This window comes from Canis lupus, chromosome 14 (assembly GCF_048164855.1).
Source record: "Canis lupus baileyi chromosome 14, mCanLup2.hap1, whole genome shotgun sequence".
Classification (NCBI taxonomy): domain Eukaryota; kingdom Metazoa; phylum Chordata; class Mammalia; order Carnivora; family Canidae; genus Canis; species Canis lupus.
In genome coordinates this window covers 36,053,583-36,070,061 of record NC_132851.1, presented here as the reverse complement: position 1 = coordinate 36,070,061, position 16,479 = coordinate 36,053,583, and the positions used below count along the sequence as shown (strand labels likewise).

The 16,479-nt window shown below is 44.3% G+C and overlaps 1 long non-coding RNA gene across 3 annotated transcripts; it reads left to right on the top strand.

Annotated features, from left to right (window-relative positions):
- Positions 1–9,909: 9,909 nt before the first annotated feature.
- Positions 9,910–15,943, top strand: LOC140603894 (uncharacterized). 3 transcript variants are annotated; one of them, XR_012006899.1, is made up of 5 exons: positions 9,910–10,076; positions 10,684–10,866; positions 12,015–12,122; positions 15,223–15,417; positions 15,663–15,943. It is a non-coding gene; the product is annotated as an uncharacterized lncRNA (long non-coding RNA). The 3 variants fall into 3 exon arrangements; XR_012006900.1 differs by having other exon boundaries at positions 9,912–10,076; positions 10,708–10,866; positions 15,223–15,343; XR_012006898.1 differs by having other exon boundaries at positions 9,912–10,076; positions 15,223–15,343.
- Positions 15,944–16,479: the final 536 nt, after the last annotated feature.

The following is a 16,479-nucleotide window of genomic DNA, read 5'->3' as shown; positions in this document are numbered from 1 at the left end:
CACCGTAGTTAGGCCTACTGTAGTTATGGTCAAAGATAGTAAGTAGAAGAATGCCCTTTTTAGCTAATGATGGAAACTAGATACAAGTGGTGTTTCCTCTTCAGAGCCTCCAAGATGGGCAAGATCCCAGGCCCAGGGTCCTGAAAGGCCCAGGGGAGCCTGGATTCATAGGACAAGGGGGAGGGGGCATCTTTCCATGAACTACAGGATGTACATAGCCACAGACCTAACCTAGAGAGTCTTCCATGGTTAGGAAACTGGCTAGAGTCTCTAGGCACAGGCCCAAAGCTAGAGCTCTAAATTTAAATTAAGATTCGCCATTTAGTATAATACCTAGTGCTCATCCCAAATGCCCTCCTCCGTGCCTGTCACCCAACTAGCCCATTCCCCTGCCCACCTACCCTTCCACAACCCTTTGTTTACCCAGAGTTAGGAATCTCTCATGGTTCCTCTATTTTCCCTTATAATTCCTTTCACTATTTCTTATACTCCACATAGGAGGGAAACCAAACGAGATTTGTCCTTCTGACTTCACTCAGCATAATACCCTCCAGGGTGGAGTCTTTTGGGTTTACTATAGACAGTATCCTGTCATCTGCAAAGAGGGAGAATTTGACCTCTTTGCCAATTTGAATGCATTTCTTGTCTGATTGCCAAGCCTAGGACTTCTGGTACTATGTTGGTACCAGTAGTGATAGTGGGCATCCCTGTCATGTTCCTGATCTTAGAGAGGCTCCCAGCTTTTCCCCATTGAGAAGGATATTCCCTGTGGGCTTTTCATAAATAGTTTAAGATATTGAGGAATGTTTTGCCCTACCCCTACACTTTGAAAAGTTTTAATCAGGAATGGAGGCTGTATTTTGTCAAATGCTTTCTCTGCATCTATTGAGGATATGGTTTTGTTTTTTCCTCTTGATATGATCAACGTTTTATGAGTGTTGAACCACCCCTGCATCCCACGGATAAATCTCACGTGGTCATGGTGAATAATCCTCTTAATGTACTGTTAGAGCCTATTGGCTAGTATCTTGAGAATTTTTGCATCCATGTTCATCAGGGATATTGGTCCATAATTTTTGATGAGGTCTTTGGTTTTAGATCAAGGTAATGCTGGCCTCATAAGGAGTTTATTCTTGCTCTTTCTATCCTTTGAAAGAGCTTTAGTAGAATAGATATTTCTCCTTTAAACCTTTGGTAGAATTCCCCTGGGAAGCCATCTGGCTCTGGACTTTTGTCTTGTTTTGGAGGACTGGTTCAATTTCCTCGCTGGTTATTGGCCTGTTCAAGTTTTCTATTTCTTCCTGTTCTAGTTTGAGTAATTTACGGTTTTCCAGAAATGCATCCATTTCTTCTAGATTGACTAGTTTGTTGGCATATAGTTGCTCATAATACATTTTTAAGGTCATTTGTGTTTCCTTGGTATTAGTTGTGTTCACTCTCTCATTCATGATTTTGAGTCTCTCTATTGAGACTGGCTAGGGGTTTATCTACAATTCTTTTAAAGCACTAGCTCCTGGTTTTGTTGCTTTTCTACAGTTCTGGTCTTTATTTCATGGAGTTCTCTAATCTTCATTACCTTTCTTCTGCTTGGTTTGGGCTTTATTTGCTCTTCCTCCAATTCCTTTAGGTGTGAGGTTATCTTGTGTATTTGAGATTCCCCCCCCCCCCAGTTTTTTGAGGGAGGCTTGTATTGCGATGTATTTCCCTCTTTTTGCGATGTTATTTCCCCTCAGGGACTGTCTTTTGCTGAGAGTGCCATGTTGAAATTAGTGTATTTTTCTGAAGTATGTTTACTTTGGTGATTTATTGATGTACTTGGCAGCTCCCACATTAGGGGAATATTCATAGTTGTTAGGTCTTGTTGGATAGACCCTTTAAGTAGGATATAGTGTCCTTCCATCTATTAGTCTTTGGTATAAACTAATTTATCTGATATGAGGATTGCTACCCCAGCTTTCTTTTGAGGACCATTTGAATGGTAAGTGGTTCTCCACCCCTTTTCAGGCTGGAGGTGTCCTTAGGTCTAAAATGAGTCTCTTGTAGACCGCATATAGTTGGGTTTTGTTTTTTTTTAATCCAGAAAGTTACTCTGGATATTTTGATGGGATTTAGCCCATTCACGTTCAGAGTAACTATTGAAAGATATGAATTTAGTGTCCTATTACCTATACAGTCCCTGTTTTTGTGGATTGTTTTCTTTGGGTTCCCTTTTTATAGGGTCCCCCCACCCCGAGGTTTCTTGCAGAGCCAATTTGGTGGTCGCATTCTTTCACTTTCTATCCTGGAAGCTTTTTATCTCCTATTCTGATGGACAGCCTTGCTGGATAAAGTATTCTTGGCTGCATGTTTTTCTCATTTAGTACCTTGTATATCATGCCAGCCAGATCTCTGGATAGATCTGTTACTCTGATATTTCTGCCCATATAAGAAACTCATCTTGCACTGCTTTAAGAATGCTCTATCTTTGAAATTTGCAAGTTTCACTAGATGTAGAGGTGTTGAGCAGTTTTTGATTTTGGGATGGGTCCTCTCGGATCTGAATGTCGGTTTCCTTCCCCAGATTGGGGAAGTTCCCAGCTAGAATTTATTCAAATATACTTTGTGGTCCTGTCTCAGCTTCTTCTAGAATCCCAGTTAGACATTCTTCCTTCCCAACCTATCATTTCCTTAAGCCTTTCCTTGTGGGTTCTTTAGTTTTCCTCAACTTCCTTCTCTCCCGTCAACTTGTATATATCACTGACTCTTCCACCTCATTAACCCTAGCAGTTGGGCATCAAGTTTGGACTGCATCTCCGTTAATTTTTAGTTTGGCCTGATTAGATCTCAATTCTGCAGGAAGTCTCTGGAGTCCTTTAGGATTTTTTCCAGAGCCACCAATAACTTTATGGTTTACTTCTGAATTGAATTTGACATATTTAAATCTACATTCAGTAATTCTGTGGTAGAGTATTGCTTCTGGTTCTTTTTTGTAAGTTCTTCCTTCTATTCATTTTGTCTAGTGCAGAGTGGCTGTGTGAGTGAGCCGAGTCAAAAAAATAACCACAACCTAAGCAAAATACACCTTAGACAATTCTGAAGAAGTCCAAGACCAGAAAAAAAAAAAAAAGCCCACTAAGTAAGTTTTTAAATAGTAAAAAAGCCAGAAAAAGGTAGTGGTGGTGAGGAAGTAGTGGTAGAGAGAGAATATAGTCTCCCTGAGGGGACCTAGAGGGTGATCCTCTTGGTTCTGAGCATGTTTTGTTCTGTAAGTTAGATGTTCAATTCCAAATTTATGTAAGCAAGCAGAACTTCTATGAAGGCCCATCAACCACAAAACTAAACAAGATAAAATAGTGGGGCAGAATGGGAAGGAAGAGCATGCAGTCTCTAAGTGAGCACGGTGTTCTACTTCGTTCTGGGTGTATTTGTGTTAGAAGGTACTAACTTCCACCATTGTAAAAACAAAACAAAACAAAACAAAAAAACAAACACCTCACTTCCTATATTTACCAAAATTAAATTGAATATGTTGAAGGGAATCCAGAAGTGAAAAACCTATCTAAGACCTATAATTGTAGAAGTATGAAAATAAAAGGGAAAAAATGAAGAGTTGGTAAAATATTGTAGTTAAGGCAAGAAAAGAAAAATCATGGAAATCTTTAACCTGATATAAATAAGAGTCATAATAAAAGAGACCCTCTTGTTCTATATACTGTTTTTCCCCTCAGTCCTGGGGATTTCTAGTGCAGCTTGTCCAGTAAACTTGCCTTTCTCTTGTACTTCCAGCAGTTCTTCTAGGGGAGGGGCCTGCTTGCTGATTCTCAGGTGTCTGTGCCTGAGAAGAGCTGCCCCATGCCTTGGCAGGTGCCAGGCTCAGTTTGAGCTATTTATCCTGTGAGGCCTTTGTTCCCTAGAGGCCCCGCCTCTTACAGGTGAAAAGCAAAGACAGGGGAAAAATATGGCAGTGGCCAGATCTCCAGAGCTAAGGGCTCCCCACGAGTAACTAGCCTCAGTCCCCCAAGTCCACACTGGCCTAGATGCTCCTGGGGCAGGTATGGGTGCATGGATCTGCACAACTTGCAGAGCGCCCAGAGGCAGTACAGATCCCGCTGTCCTGTGCCCTCCTCACTTCCTCTTGTCCCAGGGGGGAACAGAGGGATAGCCAGCTTTGTCCACTTGGATGCCCTCGGATCCAGGGCCCTGCACTCCCAGGACTGCTTCTCCAGAAGGAACAGGACAGTCACCTCTGTCCATCGCTGGACTCTAGGATAAAGGGAACTCCAGAGCAGACCTGTGTAACTGGCAAGCTTCTCCACAATGCCACGAGGGCTGCAGCATTCCAGCCCTCTACCAGGAGTAGACCATGGTTTGGGGGGAGCTTTCTTCCGGCGCCCCTCAGTCTCCAGGAATCTTGAGGCTTCACTGCCCCTCCTGTGAGTCTGCCCTATTTCCCTGCTAAGCACTTTTAAGTCAGGGAAAACTCAGGCATGGATTTTTAAAGTTCCCACTTGTCCAGGGCTGGGCTTTCATGCCTGGAGGCTTTCAGGGGCTCCACTCTCCCCCAGCTTGCCATGGTTCCTCCTCCCTTTAGTTTTTTCTGCTTTTCTACTTCGTCAGATGCAAGAACTCTAGCATATAAGCTGTTCTCTTTGTAGCTCAGGTCAAATTTGTAGGTATCCAGGAGGTTTTGAAAGTTATCTAGGTAAGTTTGTGGGACCAGATGAGTTGAGGACCCCTACTCTTCCACCATCTTGCTTCCCCCCACCCCAGCTCAAGTTTTCTAAGTAGAAAGAACACACCCAACATTTGGTCATTCACTAGTGACACTGAAGACTTCAGTGTTCAGTAGAATCTGTAGGATTACACAGGGATGGGAAATATCAGAAAGGGAGATAGAACATAAAGACTCCTAAACTCTGGGAAATGAACTAGGGGTGGTGGAAGGGGAGGAGGGCGGGGGTGGGGGTGAGTAGGTGACGGGCACTGAGGGGGGCACTTGGGATGAGCACTGGGTGTTATGCTGTATGTTGGTAAATTGAACACCAATAAAAATTTTATTTAAGAAAAAAAGGATCACAGGGAATTTTGCTTTCTTGAACTTGAAGCCATTTTCTTGATTCTTCATTTAGGACAAGGACAAACTAGGTCCTTTAGACAAACTCTAAACATTTAGAATTTCACATGAAGTTGAACATTCCCCTCACCTAGTCCCGGGTTAAAAGACACAGCTAAGATCATGAACTAGACGCCATAGGTTGAGAGTCCATGGGGATGCATAGTCACATACTGGTCTCCAAAACAGACTTTTATACCATGCCTAGACTGAGTGGATGATCTGATTGGTGTGGTAGAAGCAAATCCTCCTGTCTGATGAAGCTGGAGCTATGAAGCTCACTTGGATGCTGCCCGAGGCAGGCTGCTAGCTACTCTCAGGCTAGACACAGTGGGGAGAATCCTGGATACTGCCCAGGACTTTATTCAGGGATTACTTATGAGGTCCCAGTGCTGGTGGGAGAGGAGAATCCTAAGATTCTCACGGGAAGGGGATTGGGACACAGGACAGGTAAGGGGGCACCTGGGTTACACAGGAGGAAAGCTATGTTGCAGGTTACTCAGACACTACATCAGTTCCAGAGCTCTGTGCTGGGTTAGCAGTGGCCTTGTTGGGTCTGCACCAGAAGTTCAAACCTTTCCATCTGACCAATACTGCTTCTCCCCACCTCCCCCGCTCCCTTCACTGCTGCTTATACCTCATGTTCCAAACTCGGTCTGGGCATCTGCTTCCTGAGACCCTGTACTTCCCGATTTAATGATCTATTAAGTAGTCTTAGTGAGACTAGCCTTGTGTAAGTGTCAAGCTTGTTTAGGAAGCTTTAAAAGTGGAATTCTTGTTGCACTGTCTGCCGTGAGCACCTGTGATGGCAGAATTATTGATCTACTGTTCAAAGGTAGATAAGATCTAAATGGCTTCTTCCCCTATGGGCTTTAGAGCAAATTTTTCTAGTGATCTGGAGAAGGGTCACAGATCCCCACTTCGATTTCTCAGGATCTTAGACCCAAAAGAAAAGTTGACCTGACCATGGGGGAAAAAAGCTCATCCCCTGCTGCTCAGCCCCATGGCTGTAATCCCATGTTGAGTAGAAGTTCTTAGGTGGTCTCTCCTCCTGGGTCCAATCAACCTGCTGTCCCCCCCAAATCTTGGGGTGAAGCCATGGAAGTTCTAGCTTCTGTTCAACACTTCCTAGCCTCCACATCTTGTCCTTATCTAGTCATAACCCTGTGATTAATATTTTCAGCTATCCTCACCAACATCCTCCATTATCCATCCTTATAGTATGGTTGTGGTTTTAGGACCTAGAACATTCTCTCAAACTTGTTTTGAGAGTAGATCTGTGCATTTGAGATACTGGGACTGAGGTAGACCACAACTATCCACAATCTTGCAGTTGCCTGGCCCCAGATGATTCTCTAAAGACCATTCTTGATTTGAGCTTCAAGGACTCTGGGGTGGACCAACAAAGCTGGAACATCTTTATATCACCTGGCATCTAGATGGGCTCATCTTTTAGGAGATTTGGATAGTAACATCTAGACTTCTACTCTCAGGTCCTGAACTAGTCCCTCAAAAGTGCTCAGATCCATAGAGGAGAAGCTTGAGTCCATGTGTCACCCTTGTTTCAGGTTGTCTAGGAAATGTAAGGACCTTGGAGTTTGTTCCTGGAGAGGATAGGACAGTTATGGACCCTTCTAGGCTTTAGAAGTTTAGTTCTCCCTGCAGTTAGCTCTCGGGCAGGGAAACCCCTTGAAATACTTCCAGCCCACCCTTGGAGTCTACTGTAAATGCATCTCGGATGCCAATGCAAGTTGTTTTTCTGGAAGAATTTTTAAAGCTTTCATTATCAAAACAGATTCAAGATTTAAAAAGTTAGTCAACAAGGTATGCCTAAAGCCAAATTTGGAGTGGAAAACTTTTGAAGCCTCAGGAGGTAGATGGTTGCCATACGTGTCCAGGTGATTTGATAGGTTTTTGGTGGTACCAGAGATTCTTGTGTGATTTACTTGGAGACTTCTAATCCCCTAGGATTTACACCTAAGGAAAAAGTGACTATCAGAAGTCTTCCTTGTACCATAATTATAGGTCCTGTCCAGCCACAGACTATGTTGCTCCATCATCCATATTTCTAGCTTCTTGTTCCAAGGAAAAGTGAGTAGCTTGAAATTTTAAGACTTAACAGAAAAATTCAAGCTGACCCAGAAAGTCTTGGCCTCAGAGATCTTTCCAGTCTTGCTCTGGCATGAAACCCAGTGGACCTCCTTATTTTAAAGGTGGGGGAGTTGAGGTAAAAAGCAAGAATACCTGAATCCACCCGATTTTTAGTACCTTAGAATCCAAAGGCAAAGTTTTATGTTCCACCCAGACCCCAGTCAACCCTTTAAGCTCCCCCTCCTGCTTTCAGGATTTCTGATTCCAGGTCTCCAATTTGGGTTCTGGCCAACTACTGCTCTTTCATCTCCAACAAACTTCCACAAAGTTTTTGAGGGGAGGGAGATGTTTTCTACTTGACTTTGTCTACTGCTGTTCTATTACCTCCCCTCTACTGTCCAGAATATGCCTTTCTTGGTTTGTGAAAGTCTGGTTTCCTCAGTGCCTAGAGACCTATTTCCCAGCCCCACTTGAAGTTCCTGAGGGAAAGAACAAGCTGAATGTGTCTGCTTTGGGTGATGTGTTTGCTTCAGGAGGAATCCTAGCTAGTATTCTAATGGCCATAGGGGCCAATATTAGCAACCCCAACCATAGTTGTACCAAATAGGGGTACAGGCTAAGGCATTAGCCTTTTAAGATTATGGTACCCCAGTTGTGGCTGTAAATTTAAGGTGACACTAGTTTGAGATTCCCTTCAGATATCTACTGACAGGCTCTCAGTGATCTCTGATCATTAACATCAAGAATTTACAGTAAGCAACAGCCCATGACAATGGCAGCATGATTTATGTAGTAGGAAGCTACTCCATTCATAGGACATTCCACAGGTTATTTCCAGAGTCTCAGGAGAATCTAGAATTCTAGTTCCCAGGTTTCCCACTATACTGAAAATCTTAACCAATTGGCTGAGCAGTCTCAGTTCAGAGTCAAAAAAGCTCATAATGCGTTCTAAAAAAATGTGATTCTAATATTCTACCTAAGTTTAATCTTTCTCATCCACATGACCATTTTAGAGTGGTTACAATTTGAAGGGTAAGAACAACTGCTCTTTCATACTGATGGTATCTCCATGAAACATGCGGAGTTCAGGAATACTGGAACGGAAGCCAACTATCAGTCTTTCACATACTCCTCTGGATTGCCAAGCTGAAGTCCTGCTTTAGCCTTCAAGACATCTGACAGGATGTTGTAATCCCTTTTGTGGATCACAAGTAATCTAGTTTCTCCTGAAGCATGGTCCTCAGAGCTTTCCTACCGGTATGGAAACAGACCCTGATATGGGGACTGGGACAGGTCGGGCTCTGTAGAGCCACTAGTGCCAAAGTTTAATCTGTTCTTAGAAATGTTTAAGTTCCAACTGTCTACAAGATAGGTCTAGAGCCAAACCCCCAAATCAGGATCTTTACAGGCCCCTTCCTAAGAACCATGGCCACCAACAAGATATCAAGCATGTACCTATCCTCTGAAGTAAACACTGCTAAAGATTTTCTGCCCACAAACCCAGAGCCGTACTCCTCATCCGAGGAGCTTTGGCAGTACTTTCGTCATTGGCAGAGGCCAACTCCCTCTCCCCACACGCCAGGTTAAAGAAGCCTCTTGACCACCAAGTAGACCCGCAGTTTCTTTCAGCCTTGCCCTGAACTCCGATGAGCATTTGCCTGCCCCTTCCAACCTGAAGTCTACACTCCCCCTGCAGATATGCTGCCCCATAAGGCAGTTTTGAAACTTTGTGGTTTCAAGCATTTAGCCACACTTGGACTTGGCACCTGCTCCTGTGGCAAGCAGAAGTTGAGGCATTATTCCCACTCATGATATGTGTGTGCACATGCAGGCATGCAGGTCTAATTTCTTGGGCTCTGCAAGTGTCCAGCAGCTCATGCCTTATGATCTGGCATGGCCATGGTCCTAGAGGCAGGTTACAGAATATTGCTAGCTAGGATCCAACATCTCATCTTCCAAGTTAACTCAATGGACAGAATAGGTACCGTACCCTTGGGAGATGGTATAGAGGACATGGTCAAAAATGGATACAGAAAGGGCATAAAAATATAGGATGCAGCAAAAGAGGTCCAATGTGCACACATTGTAGGTTAGGAAACTAGGATAGACAAGTTTTCCGAAGAGTTAATGCTTATTAACTTTACACCTTCTATAAGAACTATTTTTGCTTTAAATGAAGGTTACAAATAAGCCTCAGTACAGTCCAGATTGTTTCATAAACACCTATCAGGTCCTAAAAGTATGCCTAAGTAATTATCAGAAGCTAGGATTTGATGTATGTCATAGGAGCTTGGTTCCCTCTAAGCTGCTAGGATATGCCCAGGGAAGTTCTGGGTCTGCCCTTACTTGTTCTGGAACTAGCTCAGCACAAGCTACAGGACTGGAGAATGCCCTCATGGTCCATGCCTGGTGCCCACCCCCTTTGGGCAGAACTCCTGGGCAGCCAAGCATCTCAGAACGGCAAGGTTACCTGAGCAGATTTGAATTGTTCCCCATCTTAGGCAGTAGCCATTACTTTTTAGTACATAGCCAACAGGCAGAAGTACAGATTCATCCCCCCACCATCTATTCCCTGATAACTTGGAGGTTTATGGAGTGGAAGATGGTCAGGTTCAGTTTTAGGAACACTATGATCAGGAATGATCCCAAAGGTATCCTGTGGTACCACTTGGGGGAAAAGATTGGAATTTCAGGAAGTTCTTAGAATTTGGAATTTCAGGGGAGTAGGAAAGGCTTCCAGGAAAGCTTCTCCCCTCCCAAAAGGGCACAACCTGCTGCCGCCCAGGATGTGTTGTTCCTTTCTCCACTCCATCAGAAAGTTGAAGCTCCTCTTAACTCAACACAGTTCATGTCACTGGAGTTTTTCCAGGACATTACAAGTCCTAGATACCTGGTAAATCCCCTCACCAACCTTGCCCATCTGTCTCTTATCTCCCTCTAACACATTCTGCATGGTTAAGGGATGTGAGAAAGGTTGACCCCCAATTCCTGTAGCTACTGGTTTTCAGTGGAGAGGTGAGCTTTAGCTAACCTTTAAGATAAAAAAATTAAGAATGAAGACCATTTCCAGAGTTATTTCTGGTCTCCTAAGTAGATTAATAGGTGAGCCAACCTAAGGACATACAAAGTAGGCAGGTCCAACTATTTTATATAAATTTCTTGAAGTTTGATTTGCCAACATATAGTTTAACACCCACTGCTCATCCTGTCAAGTGCCCTGCCTCAGTGCTGGTCACCCCGTCACCCCATCCCCCAACCTTCCCTAATAGGAGACTCCTAACTCTGGAAAACGAACAAGGGATAGTGGAAGGGCAGATCAAACTATTAAAGGGACCTGTGATTTGATGATTTGGCTATTTCAAGTCTGATAAGTTAGACACCACAGTTCTTCTGCCATTAACACAAAGATTGGAAACAGTGGGGCATAGCAGGTTTAGAGGACACTGAACAAGACAGTCCCGCTAGCTATTTTACTGAGACTTTGAATTTGGGCACCTCAGATATGAATTCAGATATGTGGCCAGGTTTCAGAAGGCCTCCACTAGGAATGGAGGAGTCAGAAGTAGGAATATGCAAGCGACAACTGATGCCGTGGCAACAGGTACCGTGGAATTATGTGCCCACCACGGAGTGCCCAGGAAACCAAGGAAAGCAAAGCATGGAAGAGATGGATGCAGCCACAGGTGAATTTTGCTAATTTTGATGAGCGAGTCACCTTGACACATTTCACCTATTAGGCAGCCAGTGGAAAGTCTGGAATATTGAAGTCTACTTTTATACATGGAGGGTAGCTACATGAAAGAACTATGTATAAAGCCTGAATATCTAAACCTTCCACTTATAATGGTAGAAGAATCCATGTATGACTGTAGGTCAAAGCACAGGACCATATTGGGATGATTTGTAGATAAGAGCATCTGAGTGTACATAGAGGGCCATCCCCAAGTTGCAGAGAATGCCAAGTGACCTGACCAAAAACCTACCATAGGAATCATGGGGTAAGGGAGAGATCTGGCAGGTGCAGAAATTAGGACTTGGAGGGGTTTTAGCACTCCAGGGAGTACACCAGGAAATTGCTTAGGTCACCCTTCAAGAAGCATTTTCCAGTTATTCTGTAACCTGCAGGATTGTAAATCCTTCCAGGAAGGATTTTGCCAGATACTAGAAATGGAAGGAATGCCATGTAAGGCTAGTGGTGACTGGAAGGGGTATCTTGGGCATAGGTCTCCTAGGAAAAGGAATCCAGGAAAGTCCGATTTTGGCCACTTAGATCCAAGAGGTACAGGATTTGACCCAGGATCAGGGAACACTGGACCATAGCCTTGAGGAACTACAGGACTCTATACCAGCTAGATTATGAAAGATCTGAAGAAAGTTTTAGGCCTTTGGAAAAAAGTTTTGGCCACTTTAAGATGACCCTATAACCTTGAGGTTCTCCATGTGAATATAGTGAAAGTCAGCACCCTGGTTATTGGTGAGAAGACCTACTGGTAGCACTTGGGCTCCCCACTACTCAACCCTCACCAGCAAGGTATTGGCTTGGTTCATTTCCTCTGTTCATCACTACACTGGCAACCTCCAATAAGGTCAAAGATAGAAACTCAGCTTTGGGCCTCTGGGTCCCAGAGTCTAGACCCATTTAGTTCCTTAGTCTTCCCACACAAAGCAAAAAAAACAAAAACAAAAAAACAAAACAAAACAAAACAAAAAAAACAAAAATAAAACCACCACACACAAACCCACAAACTGAAGAACCTGAATCAATTCCTTGGATGAACTCAAGCCCAGTATGGTTCTGAAAAATACAGGTATATTTTGATTTGCTTTGCAGATATTTTCCTTGAGGAAAAGGAAAAAGGCTTGTGGCAACCCTGCATCAGTGAATCCACCAGCACCATTACCTCCTGAAGAGCATTTGCTTACTCCACGTCTCATTTTGGTAATGCTCACATTTCAAGCTATTTGTTTTAGGATCTGAGGTTATTGTAAGGATTTTGGGTCACCAGGGATCACACCCGTGTTAGATAGCAAATTTAATGTGTATTCGGATTGCCCCACTGACTGGTCATTCCCCTCTGTTTGCCATCTAGGCTTTTCATAGCTAGAGAGAAGTCAGTTCTGAAGCTTTGAAGCCAGGCAAACAGGCCAACTCTCTTGCTAGGGGCCAGTGCTCTTCAGTGGAGCATCAAAGCCTGGGTGACAGCATATCTGTCTAGGACATGGTTTACTGAAGACTAAACCTACTGTGGAGACTTCTTGCTTGGGAGAAAAGACTTTTCAAAAAAAAAAATTACTCTTCACTGACAAGGCACCTGGTCACCCAAGAGCTCTGATGGAGACTTCTAGCAAGATTATTTTCACACCTGCTAACACCAATCCTGTAGCCTATTAATCAAGGGGTCATGGACTTAAGTCTTCTAGAAGAGCTAGGGATTCCTCTGATGGAACTAGGCAAGTTGAAAACCTTAGGGAAAGGTGTCCTTATCTACTTTAGATAATATTAGAAACCTGATTCATGAAGAGGTCAACATAGCAAAACAGGAGTTTGGAAGAAGTTGATTCCAGCCCTCATGGAAGACATTCTGGACATCAGAGCAGTCCCTGCAAATGTGGGGGAATTAACTCAAGAACTAGAATTCAAATCGGAGGCTGAAGGTAGGATTTGGAAAGGTTGCGAGGACTGTTGAAATGATAAAGCGTTTAGAATATTCCATAAGCTTAGTTGATAAAGCAGCATCAGGGATGGAGAGGATTGGTCCAATCCTGAAGGAACTTCTACTGGGGGTAGAAGGCTATCCAGCAGCATCACATGAGAAAAACAAAGAATTGATGTGGCAAGCTTCACTGTCCTCTTAAGACCTTGCTAGACACCCCAGCCTTCAGCCACCATCAAGGCAAGACCTTCCACCATCAAGATGGTCTCACTGAAAGCTCAGTGCTTAGTTTTTAGCCATTTAGAGTATGCATTTAGACCCACTATCACACACTTGGAACTACGGTTTAGACCTCACTTTATGTATTGGAAAGCCACAGGTTACAGTAGTGCCTCAATTTATCATGGTGGTCTGGAATGGAAGCTGCAGTATTAGAGATATACCTGTACCTTCTAGTCTTGCCTGGACTCAGGGACTGCAAGTTTGCAGTTGAGATCCCTCAGGAACTAGAGACCTTCAAGTATGGTACAGGAGAGTTCTTCTGGAGGGCCCAGGTGAGAATGCTTGTGTGCTAAAGCTTAAAAGTGAAATATTCACTATTATCTTTCCCATCTCACTAGCTTATCTTCTGCATCAAGCACAATGCTGGAGGGGAAAGCGGATAATCACATGTTCTGTTAGGAACATGAGAGTTATGGTCCCAACAAAACTATAGATTCTTCACTGGCTGCTTTGTGGTCGGTTTTCCTGGAGACGTGTGCTATGGGGGGATAATGTGCATGGAGACAAATCCTTGCAAGGCAGGGCTAGTTGGACTCCACTAGAAGCTAGACTGGCAGGTCAGCTACTAGCTTGTGGAGAAGTTGCTAACAAAGCTTTGACAAGACTGGATGCATACAAAGAGGACCAAGAGGATCTGGATTTGAGATAAGAGCTCGGAGGACACAGCTGATGTTAGGGAAAGGAAGATCAAAGCTCTTCTCACACACCTGGTCCTGGTTTTTATTGTAAAGTGTCTGTTTATTGGAGGATCTAAGACCGGGGTAGTCTTCCACTTTTTATGGCTCCATCCTAAAAATCTAGAATAGGGCTTGTGTCAGTTGAGAGTAGCTGGGAGAAGGTTCTGCAGCGCAATGCATAGAAGTGGATAAGGAGAGGACGAGGACGGGCCTGGACGCTGCCTGTGGAGGAGCTTCACATTCCCACCTCAGGCTTGTTTCAGCAAGAATGGTTTACACACAACCCCCCACCTCCCAGCTAAGTGGCACCCCTCTTGTGAGACAGGCTTATCAGAAAAGCCCAGGTTATGGGAAAGGAATATTCAACTGAAGATACACAGGTCCATCAAGTTGTAGTTTCAAATAAGATCACCTTCCCAATTTCCTAGGTCAGCTTTAGCAAGGCATCTTATTCGGTGCTGGCCAGAGTAGAATCAGCCACCTGTGGGGAGCAAGCTCCAGCCCCGCCCCCCAGTCCTTATGTCCCTGTGACATGCTGAACCATATGTGAATAGCAAGGCCAGCTGGCTCTTAAGAGCCACTGCAAGACCATACACGTATAGGAAAAGGAGCCCATGGTCCTCAAAGATGAGCTCCATAGCATAAGCCTGAGACAGGAGATGCTCCCAGGATTTCAAAGAAATAATTTAAGTATCCAGAACAGTGCAAGGATCATCTGAAGGGGCCCCTGCACCCTGTTTATAGCAACAATATCCACAATAACCAAACTACAGGAAGAGTCCAAAAGTCCATCAACTGGTGAATGGATAAAGATGTGGGCTATATACACAATGGATTATTCCAGATTAAATTTTACTGTTTGCAATGTGGATGGAACTAGGATATTATCCTAAGTGAAAAGACAGTAAGATTTCACTCATGTGCAACTTAAACGAAACAGGAGCAAAAGGGAAGAGGGGAAAAAAATAAGATGAAATCAGAAGACTCAACTATGATACAGTTGCTGGTGGGGAAGGGGATTGGCGTGAAGGAGGGCACGTAACGTGAGGAGCACTAGGTATTCTATGCAACTGAGGAGTCCCTGAACTACCTCTGAAACTAGTACACTTTTGTATATTGTTCGATTTGCCAACATAACACCCAGTGCTCATCCCATCCAGTGCCTCCCTCAGTGCCCGTCACCCAGTTACCCCACCCCCTACCCACCTCCTCTTCCACTAACCTCAGAGTTAGGAGTCTCATGTTCTGTCAACCCTCTGATTCCCCCACCCCATTTTCTCTCCTTTATCCCTGTGATCCCTTTCACTATTTTCTATATTCCCTGTGAAATTAGTAGTACGCTATGTTAACTGAATTTAAGTTTTGGGGATATTGACAGGCATTTTGTTCCAGGGTTTTCTGAGTTGCACATTGTCTCCTCTTTCAGGCCATATTTCTTCCTACTACCCCTGGACACCTCTGGTCCTTCCTGTCCTCAGGACAGATGGCATTAAAAAAAAAAAAAAGTATGGAGTCACTCTAGCTGGGAACCAAACTGACAAAGTAAGGTAGGGACACAGGAACAGTCACTGGATGAGGGGCTTGTTCATGGATGGAAAAACATCAGGTGGTCATGCTTGAGGTATTCTCCACAAGGGGCACCCTGCCTCTTAGGGCCTGGGTGGGGGTGGAGGCAGGAGCTGCACTTTTGGCATCTCATCCACCACCTCCCTCAGCTGTACCACTATAGGGCTCTTGAGATTCTGGGAGCTTGCCCAGACCATCCCAGGTCATCTGTGTCCCAAGGCCATGGTTCCCCAGGATACTCCACTAGCAGGGTAGTGGGGAGGGACTAAGTCTATCTGGACTTCCTTCTGTCTTGAACAGGTCTTTACCCCTTGATTACTGAGCTGCTATGGAGTTGGAGATGCTTTGCAATATTCCAAGACAGGACCATGCATCTGTTAGATTAACAAAAAGTCAAGGTGAGGAGACCATGCTCACTATTGCAAAGAGCTTCCTGCATGAACAGAAAACGCATATCTATTTAGGAAGTTAAGGCAAATCCAGGGGGACATAGGGTCTCAGGAAGTCACAATGGTCACTAACTGAATTGTGAGCATTAAGAGTCCTTTGGTCCAAATAAATTCATCTCCATTGTTATCAGATCCTGTCTAGACTTAAGAATTGCCTGAGTGAAAGCCTTGGTCCTTCTCTGGTCCTTCTGTGGCTCAGCCTCATTGCTGTGTGAGAAAAGCTGAGGCTGAGCTACTGTCCGTGATCCATTCCCCCTATGGTTTAGATAGGTCCTACACTCACCTTGTCAGAACCATGAAAAGTGGCATGTCTAGTGTATTAGTTCTCATGGACAAAACCCGACATGATCAGGATGGGGGCAGGGGGTGGGGGAGAGAACAAAGTGGGATCGTCCTGATTAGGAGAACAGGCTATATCAGAACTCTGAAAAATTCAGCTCCGAGCTAGTGATGGGGCTAAAGGCCTCTACTACTCTGGCTCTGTGGCTCCCAGACTTAAGCACATCCACCCTCAGCAAAGAACCTTTGAGCACACACTTCCAGTAGATCTACAGTTGTAAGGGGTCTGGTGGGTCATGAAGCATTAACACCACAAGATTTATAGGGGATAGGAGTCCATGCGTTCTTCCACAAACCCTCAGGTCTGCACCCTCCAGCAGAGAGGCAGA